This window comes from Somniosus microcephalus, unplaced genomic scaffold (genome assembly GCF_052327205.1).
Source record: "Somniosus microcephalus isolate GS21.2 unplaced genomic scaffold, FLI_Smic_1.0 scaffold1473, whole genome shotgun sequence".
Lineage (NCBI taxonomy): Eukaryota > Metazoa > Chordata > Chondrichthyes > Squaliformes > Somniosidae > Somniosus > Somniosus microcephalus.
The window spans coordinates 5001-14543 of NW_028226660.1; positions in this window are offsets into that span (position 1 = coordinate 5001).

The window sequence follows — 9543 nt, forward strand, 5'->3', positions numbered from 1 at the left end:
ACCGCTTTCCGACTGCTGAGCCGGTGCCGCGGGGACCCACCTTGACGCGCCGGCTGTCCGAGCAAGCCAGGGGCAAGGGGCATCCAGTGGTACCAGAAGGGAGTCGGTCCGACACCGGGAAGTCGGGTGCCCGTCGCTCCGAATCGAGCCCGGGGTTTTCGTGCGTGTAACAGGGCGGGCGTTTGGACCCGGTTGTCCGGGAGCGGGTCCGCAACGGCGGGAGATTGCCTGGGTTTGGCCGGCCGGCAGTCGAACGCCTTTCGCTCCGGACTCCCGTGTCCGATTTCGGTCAGGGAGGGCTCGTTGGAAAGCCCCGGCGCTGGCGCACACTATATTATCGGCCTGGACCCCGGCAAGTTCGGGAAAGTGTCGCAGTCCCGTAGCGGCTGCCGCCCCGTCGGTCAGCGGCAGCTTATCGGGGATAACTTCGGGACGGAAAGTCCGATCCGGTTGGGGTGAACTGCGACTGAACGGGGTGGGGGGGCCGCACAGACCAGTAGCGGGCTTGTGCAGCTGCCGCTTGGCCCGGCCGAGGTACAGCCGTTGGCTGGAGACCGCTTTCCGACTGCTGAGCCGGAGCCGCGGGGGCCCACCTTGACGCGCCGGCTGTACTAGCAAGCCAGGGGCAAGGGGCATCCAGTGGTACCGGAACGGAGTCGGTCCGACACCGGGAAGCCGGGTGCCCGTCGCTCCGAATCGAGCCCGGTGTTTTCGTGCGTGTAACAGGGCGGGCGTTTGGACCCGGTTGTCCGGGAGCGGGTCCGCAACGGCGGGAGGTTGCCTGTGTTTGGCCGGCCGGCAGTCGAACGCCTTTGGCTCCGGACTCCCGTGTCCGATTTCGGTCAGGGAGGGCTCGTTGGAAAGCCCCGGCGCTGGCGCACACTATATTATCGGCCTGGACCCCGGCAAGTTCGGGAAAGTGTCGCAGTCCCGTAGCGGCTGCCGCCCCGTCGGTCAGCGGCAGCTTATCGGGGATAACTTCGGGACGGAAAGTCCGATCCGGTTGGGGTGAACTGCTACTGAACGGGGTGGGGGGGCCGCACAGACCAGTAGCGGGCTTGTGCAGCTGCCGCTTGGCCCGGCCGAGGTACAGCCGTTGGCTGGAGACCGCTTTCCGACTGCTGAGCCGGAGCCGCGGGGGCCCACCTTGACGCGCCGGCTGTCCTAGCAAGCCAGGGGCAAGGGGCATCCAGTGGTACCGGAACGGAGTCGGTCCGACACCGGGAAGCCGGGTGCCCGTCGCTCCGAATCGAGCCCGGTGTTTTCGTGCGTGTAACAGGGCGGGCGTTTGGACCCGGTTGTCCGGGAGCGGGTCCGCAACGGCGGGAGGTTGCCTGAGTTTGGCCGGCCGGCAGTCGAACGCCTTTGGCTCCGGACTCCCGTGTCCGATTTCGGTCAGGGAGGGCTCATTGGAAAGCCCCGGCGCTGGCGCACACTATATTATCGGCCTGGACCCCGGCAAGTTCGGGAAAGTGTCGCAGTCCCGTACCGGCTGCCGCCCCGTCGGTCAGCGGCAGCTTATCGGGGATAACTTCGGGAAGGAAAGTCCGATCCGGTCGGGGTCAACTTCCACTGAACGGGGTGGCGGGGCCGCACAGACCAGTAGCGGGCTTGTGTAGCTGCCCCTTTCCCCGGCCGAGGTACAGCCGTTGGCTGGAGACCGCTTTCCGACTGCTGAGCCGGAGCCGCGGGGGCCCACCTTGACGCGCCGGCTGTCCTAGCAAGCCAGGGGCAAGGGGCATCCAAGGGTACCGGAACGGAGTCGGTCCGACACCGGGAAGCCGGGTGCCCGTCGCTCCGAATCGAGCCCGGTGTTTTCGTGCGTGTAACGAGGCGGGCGTTTGGACCCGGTTGTCCTGGAGCGGGTCCGCAACGGCGGGGGATTGCCTGTGTTTGGCCGGCCGGCAGTCGAACGCCTATCGCTCTGGACTCCCGTGTCCGATTTCGGTCAGGGAGGGCTCGTTGGAAAGCCCCGGCGCTGGCGCACACTATATTATCGGCCTGGACCCCGGCAAGTTCGGCAAAGTGTCGCCATCCCGCAGCGGCTGACGGGCCGCCGGTGAGCGGCAGCTTATCGGGCATAACTTCGGGAGGGAAAGTCCGATCCGGTCCGGATCAACGGCAGCCGAACGGGGTGGCGGGCCCGCACAGACCAGTGCCTGGCTTGTGTAGCTGCCCCTTTCCCCGGCCGAGGTACAGCCGTTGGCTGGAGACCACTTTCCGACCACTGAGACGGCGGGGCGGGGGGCGGCCTGCACGCGCCGGCTGCCAGAGCAAGCCAGGGGCAAGGGGCATCCAACGGTATCTGAACGGAGTCGGTCCGACACCGGGAAGCCGGGTGCCCGTCGCTCCGAATCGAGCCTGGGGTGTACGTGTGTTTAACAAGGCGGGCGTTTGGACCCGGTTGCCCGGCACCAGTCGAACGCCTGTCGCTCCCGACTCCCGTGTCCGATTTCGTTCGGGGATGGCTCGTTGGAAAGCCCCGGCTCCGGCGCACACTATATTGCCGAAGTGGCCCCGGGCGAGTTCGGGAAAGTGTCGCCGTCCCGCAGCGGCTGACGGGCCGTCGGTCAGCGGCAGCTTATCGGGGATAACTTCGGGAAGGAAAGTCCGATCCGGTCGGGGACAACGGCAGCTGAACGGGGTGGCGGGGCCGCACAGAGCAGTGCCTCGCTTGTGTAGCTGCCTCTTTCCGCGGCCGAGGTACAGCCGTTGGCTGGAGACCGCTTTCCGACCACTGAGACGGCGGGGCAGGGGGCGGCCTGCACGCGCCGGCTGCCAGAGCAAGCCAGGGGCAAGGGGCATCCAGCGGTATCTGAACGGAGTCGGTCCGACACCGAGAAGCCGGGTGCCCGTCGCTCCGAAGCGAGACCGGGGTTTTTCGTGTGTAACGTGGCGGGCCTTTGGACCCGGTTGGCCGGGCGGCAGTGGAACACACACAGACACTCGCATACACTGAGAGAGACAGAGAGAAGATAGAGATACACAGAGTGAGAAAGACAAAGTCAACTCAGTAACTGAAATGTGAAAACTGACAACTGGGAAACCAAAAGTCAGAGTGGCAAATGATGAACCAAGGTGGCAAATGATTAACTGAAAACTTGTCATTCACATTTGGGACGGAATTCACGATGGGAATGTATTCGGCCGCCTTACCGGGGCTTGGGGGTGCTGCTTTCCCGCTTGTGGAACCGAGTTGGGGTCGTCAAATGGCCTGGTGCATTGTTTGAAACACTGGTTAATGAGTTGTCAAGGTCGGAAATCATAGAACATAAGAGCAGCTCATTAACTGAAATTTTGAACATCGACAACTGGTTAACCAAAAGCCAGAGCGACAAATGATTAACCAAAGGGCCAACTCATTAACTGAAATTTCAAAGAGGCAACTCATTAACTGAAATTTTGAACATCGACAACTGGTTAACCAAAAGCCAGAGCGACAAATGATTAACCAAGGAGGCAACTCATTAACTGAATTTCGAACATCGACAACTGGTTAACCAAATGTCAGAGCGACAAATGATTAACCAAGGAGGCAACTCAATAACTGAATTTCGAACATCGACAACTGGTTAACCAAGAGTCAGGGCGACAAATGATTAACCAAGGAGGCAACTCATTAACTGAATTTCGAACATCGACAACTGGGTAACCAAAAGACACAGGGACAAATGAGTAACCAAAGGGCCAACTCATTAACTGAAATTTCAAAGAGGCAACTCATTAACTGAAATTTTGAACATCGACAACTGGATAACCAAATGTCAGAGCGACAAATGATTAACCAAGGAGGCAACTGATTAACTGAAAACTTGTCATTCACATTTGGGACGGAATTCACGATGGGAATGTATTCGGCCCCCTTACCGGGCCTTGGGGTGCTGCTTTCCCGCTTGTGGAACCGAGTTGGGGTCGTCAAATGGCCTGGTGCATTGTTTGAAACACTGGTTAATGAGTTGTCAAGGTCGGAAATCATAGAACATAAGAGCAGCTCATTAACTGAAATTTTGAACATCGACAACTGGTTAACCAAAAGCCAGAGCGACAAATGATTAACCAAGGAGGCAACTCAGTAACTGAATTTCGAACATCGACAACTGGTTAACCAAAAGACACAGGGACAAATGAGTAACCAAAGGGCCAACTCATTAACTGAAATTTCAAAGAGGCAACTCATTAACTGAAATTTTGAACATCGACAACTGGTTAACCAAAAGCCAGAGCGACAAATGATTAACCAAGGAGGCAACTCATTAACTGAATTTCGAACATCGACAACTGGTTAACCAAATGTCAGAGCGACAAATGATTAACCAAGGAGGCAACTCATTAACTGAATTTCGAACATCGACAACTGGTAAACCAAAAGACACAGGGACAAATGAGTAACCAAAGGGCCAACTCATTAACTGAAATTTCAAAGAGGCAACTCATTAACTGAAATTTTGAACATCGACAACTGGTTAACCAAAAGCCAGAGCGACAAATGATTAACCAAGGAGGCAACTCATTAACTGAATTTCGAACATCGACAACTGGATAACCAAAAGACACAGGGACAAATGAGTAACCAAAGGGCCAACTCATTAACTGAAATTTCAAAGAGGCAACTCATTAACTGAAATTTTGAACATCGACAACTGGTTAACCAAAAGCCAGAGCGACAAATGATTAACCAAGGAGGCAACTCATAAACTGAATTTCGAACATCGACAACTGGGTAACCAAAAGACACAGGGACAAATGAGTAACCAAAGGGCCAACTCATTAACTGAAATTTCAAAGAGGCTACTCATTAACTGAAATTTGAACATCGACAACTGGTTAACCAAATGTCAGAGCGACAAATGAGTAACCAAGCAGGCAACTGATTAACTGAAAACTTGTCTTTCACATTTGGGACGGAATTCACGATGGGAATGTATTCGGCCCCCTTACCGGGCCTTGGGGTGCTGCTTTCCCGCTTGTGGAACCGAGTTGGGGTCGTCAAATGGCCTGGTGCATTGTTTGAAACACTGGTTACTGAGTTGTCAAGGTAGGAAATCATAGAACATAAGAGCAGCTCATTAACTGAAATTTTGAACATCGACAACTGGTTAACCAAAAGCCAGAGCGACAAATGATTAACCAAGGAGGCAACTCATTAACTGAATTTCGAACATCGACAACTGGTTAACCAAAAGACACAGGGACAAATGAGTAACCAAAGGGCCAACTCATTAACTGAAATTTCAAAGAGGCAACTCATTAACTGAAATTTTGAACATCGACAACTGGTTAACCAAAAGCCAGAGCGACAAATGATTAACCAAGGAGGCAACTCATAAACTGAATTTCGAACATCGACAACTGGGTAACCAAAAGACACAGGGACAAATGAGTAACCAAAGGGCCAACTCATTAACTGAAATTTCAAAGAGGCTACTCATTAACTGAAATTTGAACATCGACAACTGGTTAACCAAATGTCAGAGCGACAAATGAGTAACCAAGCAGGCAACTGATTAACTGAAAACTTGTCTTTCACATTTGGGACGGAATTCACGATGGGAATGTATTCGGCCCCCTTACCGGGCCTTGGGGTGCTGCTTTCCCGCTTGTGGAACCGAGTTGGGGTCGTCAAATGGCCTGGTGCATTGTTTGAAACACTGGTTAATGAGTTGTCAAGGTCGGAAATCATAGAACATAAGAGCAGCTCATTAACTGAAATTTTGAACATCGACAACTGGTTAACCAAAAGCCAGAGCGACAAATGATTAACCAAGGAGGCAACTCATTAACTGAATTTCGAACATCGACAACTGGTTAACCAAAAGACACAGGGACAAATGAGTCACCAAAGGGCCAACTCATTAACTGAAATTTCAAAGAGGCAACTCATTAACTGAAATTTTGAACATCGACAACTGGTTAACCAAAAGCCAGAGCGACAAATGAGTAACCAAGGAGGCAACTCATAAACTGAATTTCGAACATCGACAACTGGGTAACCAAAAGACACAGGGACAAATGAGTAACCAAAGGGCCAACTCATTAACTGAAATTTCAAAGAGGCTACTCATTAACTGAAATTTGAACATCGACAACTGGTTAACCAAATGTCAGAGCGACAAATGAGTAACCAAGCAGGCAACTGATTAACTGAAAACTTGTCTTTCACATTTGGGACGGAATTCACGATGGGAATGTATTCGGCCCCCTTACCGGGCCTTGGGGTGCTGCTTTCCCGCTTGTGGAACCGAGTTGGGGTCGTCAAATGGCCTGGTGCATTGTTTGAAACACTGGTTAATGAGTTGTCAAGGTCGGAAATCATAGAACATAAGAGCAGCTCATTAACTGAAATTTTGAACATCGACAACTGGTTAACCAAAAGCCAGAGCGACAAATGATTAACCAAGGAGGCAACTCATTAACTGAATTTCGAACATCGACAACTGGTTAACCAAAAGACACAGGGACAAATGAGTCACCAAAGGGCCAACTCATTAACTGAAATTTCAAAGAGGCAACTCAATAACTGAAATTTTGAACATCGACAACTGGTTAACCAAAAGCCAGAGCGACAAATGATTAACCAAGGAGGCAACTCATTAACTGAATTTCGAACATCGACAACTGGTTAACCAAATGTCAGAGCGACAAATGATTAACCAAGGAGGCAACTCATTAACTGAATTTCGAACATCGACAACTGGTTAACCAAGAGTCAGGGCGACAAATGATTAACCAAGGAGGCAACTCATTAACTGAATTTCGAACATCGACAACTGGGTAACCAAAAGACACAGGGACAAATGAGTAACCAAAGGGCCAACTCATTAACTGAAATTTCAAAGAGGCAACTCATTAACTGAAATTTTGAACATCGACAACTGGTTAACCAAATGTCAGAGCGACAAATGAGTAACCAAGCAGGCAACTGATTAACTGAAAACTTGTCATTCACATTTGGGACGGAATTCACGATGGGAATGTATTCGGCCCCCTTACCGGGCCTTGGGGTGCTGCTTTCCCGCTTGTGGAACCGAGTTGGGGTCGTCAAATGGCCTGGTGCATTGTTTGAAACACTGGTTAATGAGTTGTCAAGGTCGGAAATCATAGAACATAAGAGCAGCTCATTAACTGAAATTTTGAACATCGACAACTGGTTAACCAAAAGCCAGAGCGACAAATGATTAACCAAGGAGGCAACTCATTAACTGAATTTCGAACATCGACAACTGGTTAACCAAAAGACACAGGGACAAATGAGTAACCAAAGGGCCAACTCATTAACTGAAATTTCAAAGAGGCAACTCATTAACTGAAATTTTGAACATCGACAACTGGTTAACCAAAAGCCAGAGCGACAAATGATTAACCAAGGAGGCAACTCACTAACTGAATTTCGAACATCGACAACTGGTTAACCAAAAGACACAGGGACAAATGAGTAACCAAAGGGCCAACTCATTAACTGAAATTTCAAAGAGGCAACTCATTAACTGAAATTTTGAACATCGACAACTGGTAAACCAAAAGCCAGAGCGACAAATGATTAACCAAGGAGGCAACTCATTAACTGAATTTCGAACATCGACAACTGGTTAACCAAGAGTCAGAGCGACAAATGATTAACCAAGGAGGCAACTCATTAACTGAATTTCGAACATCGACAACTGGGTAACCAAAAGACACAGGGACAAATGAGTAACCAAAGGGCCAACTCATTAACTGAAATTTCAAAGAGGCTACTCATTAACTGAAATTTGAACATCGACAACTGGTTAACCAAATGTCAGAGCGACAAATGAGTAACCAAGCAGGCAACTGATTAACTGAAAACTTGTCATTCACATTTGGGACGGAATTCACGATGGGAATGTATTCGGCCCCCTTACCGGGCCTTGGGGTGCTGCTTTCCCGCTTGTGGAACCGAGTTGGGGTCGTCAAATGGCCTGGTGCATTGTTTGAAACACTGGTTAATGAGTTGTCAAGGTAGGAAATCATAGAACATAAGAGCAGCTCATTAACTGAAATTTTGAACATCGACAACTGGTTAACCAAGAGTCAGAGCGACAAATGATTAACCAAGGAGGCAACTCATTAACTGAATTTCGAACATCGACAACTGGTTAACCAAAAGACACAGGGACAAATGAGTAACCAAAGGGCCAACTCATTAACTGAAATTTCAAAGAGGCAACTCATTAACTGTAATTTTGAACATCGACAACTGGTTAACCAAAAGCCAGAGCGACAAATGAGTAACCAAGGAGGCAACTCATTAACTGAATTTCGAACATCGACAACTGGTTAACCAAAAGACACAGGGACAAATGAGTAACCAAAGGGCCAACTCATTAACTGAAATTTCAAAGAGGCAACTCATTAACTGAATTTCGAACATCGACAACTGGTTAACCAAATGTCAGAGCGACAAATGATTAACCAAGCAGGCAACTGAGTAACTGAAATTTTAAAATTGACAACTGGATAACCAAAAGTGGGAACTCATGCTTCGGACGGGCTTACATACGGCAGGCTGACGCCCGGCAGAGGCCCGGGCTTCGCCTCCCTTGCGTAAGCGACCGTCTCCGAATCGATTAAAGGCGTAAAATCGGAGTTCAGAGCGGGAAAATTTTTTCCCGAAAACGGCCGGAAAAAAAAAATGTCTCCTTTTCCGCCGAGCAGGGTGGCATTCGAACGGGCACGGGAAGCCGCGTCTAACGGTGTAAAAACGGCTTGGCTCCGACGCGGGAGTGCGGAGATATGGCCGTTCAAAGTTGTACTGGAAGTCCGGAAGGAGAAAAATTTGACTGCCTGTAGCCGAAAAAAGTTCCAGCGGTCGGTCACAAAAGTCAAATCCGTCCCGCTGATTTGACACTTGTCATTTCTGGCAGGGGGGATTGGCGGGGTACCTGGAGAATGGTAGGAGGTGGTTTTTCGAGACTTTATCTGTTTTCCAGATTACTGTCTAGGGCCTCCAGGTCTGCAGAGACCGACCCGGGCTGCCGTCCAACCGACTTTTAACCCTTTTTGGGTGGAAATTTATTTCCATTTTTAACCAATTTTCGGGTTTTTGGTCGGGCTTAAAAACGGCAGCCTGACGCCCGGCAGAGGCCGGGGCTTCGGCTCCCTTGCGTAAGGGACCGTATACGAAACGATTAAAGCCGAAAAATCCGAGTTCAGAGCGGGAATTTTTTTTCCCGAAATCGGCCGAAAAATAAAAAAATTCTCCTTTTCCGCCGAGCAGGGCGGCATTCGAACGGGCACGGGAAGCCGCGTCTAACGGTGTAAAAACGGCTTGGCTCCGACGCGGGAGTGCGGAGATATGGCCGTTCAAAGTTGTACTGGAAGTCCGGAAGGAGAAAAATTTGACTGCCTGTAGCCGAAAAAAGTTCCAGCGGTCGGTCACAAAAGTCAAATCCGTCCCGCTGATTTGACACTTGTCATTTCTGGCAGGGGGGATTGGCGGGGTACCTGGAGAATGGTAGGAGGTGGTTTCTCGAGACTTTGTCTGTTTTCCAGATTACTGTCTAGGGCCTCCAGGTCTGCAGAGAC